This window comes from Drosophila persimilis, unplaced genomic scaffold (genome assembly GCF_003286085.1).
Source record: "Drosophila persimilis strain 14011-0111.01,24,50 unplaced genomic scaffold, DperRS2 tig00000677-arrow-arrow-pilon, whole genome shotgun sequence".
Lineage (NCBI taxonomy): Eukaryota > Metazoa > Arthropoda > Insecta > Diptera > Drosophilidae > Drosophila > Drosophila persimilis.
In genome coordinates, this window is record NW_020825333.1 from 23114 (window position 1) to 24280 (window position 1167).

Consider the following 1167-nt stretch of genomic DNA (forward strand, 5'->3'; position numbering starts at 1 on the left):
AAATGGCATGGAACCCCAACCAACCCTATCCAACTCGGAGACGTCGTGGTTCTAGCGGACGAAACAAGCCCCAAGGTGCAGTGGAGGAAAGGCGTCATCATGGACCTTCGAGTAGCCAAGGACGGGATCGCCCGAAGCGCGGTAATCCGCACTGCATCTGGACTGCTAACTCGGCCAATAGTTAAACTGGCCAAGTTAGACGTGAGGACAACGAACCCACTAATGGATCAAGGCGTAACCAGAAGTTTGGCAAACATCACGACAAGCGACGAAGTTTGCGAAGGGGGGAATGTTACGGCAGAAACCGCAGCGGCAGCTCTAAATATCACTGCGCCTAACAGTCCTGAATATCACTGCGCCTAACAGCCCTGAATATCACTGCGTTAACAGCACAAACATTAACAGCGCTGAGCAAAGGGTTAATTAGGGCGAAGGGCAGACAAAGGCAGGAAGAAGGAAGAACGAAAACAAAAGGCAGCAGAAAAAGCACTGAAGCGGTACAAGTTTTTTAGCGCTAGCTCGTAGTTTAACACCCGCCCGAATTTGTAAATGAATAAATGAATAAAATAAATCAAACCAATAAAACCGATCTGAAGAACAAAACCACGGGAGGCGTATTGAACACGGGAGGCTTATCAAACGTACGGCCCCAGATTTGGAGGCGTTGCCCGGCGCGGCAATATTTGGTTCCCATACCGGGAATTGAACCCGGGCCTCCCGGGTGAGAGCCGGGTATCCTAACCACTAGACAATATGGGATACGCGGCTCTCACCCGGGAGGCCCGGGTTCAATTCCCGGTATGGGAACCAAATATTGCCGCGCCGGGCAACGCCTCCAAATCTGGGGATTCTAAAAAACTTTTCCTGCGCAACAGAGAGAAAATCGAATAATTACGACCGACAGAAAGAAGATCGGCGTGCGACGCAGTCAGCTGCGTCACGAGGGATTCGACTTGCAGGTGAGATATCCTCATACAGTTGGCCAGAAAGGCTAATCTCTTACATTCGAGCGACACGTGGTTCATGTATAACCTCAAACCAGGACTGTACAAAAAAGACACCGGAGTAAAATGGACGGCGTCAAAGGTCAGCAGTCGGAATCTGGCGGTGAGACCCCGTGTGGATTAGGAGAAATAAATGTGCCGGAAAAGATGCTTGGTGCGTGTT

At 50.5% G+C, this 1167-nt stretch overlaps 1 non-coding gene across 1 annotated transcript; it reads right to left on the reverse strand.

Moving 5' to 3' along the window:
- Nucleotides 1-687: 687 nt before the first annotated feature.
- Nucleotides 688-759, reverse strand: Trnae-cuc. Its single transcript has one exon. It is a non-coding gene; the product is annotated as a tRNA-Glu (tRNA).
- Nucleotides 760-1167: the final 408 nt, after the last annotated feature.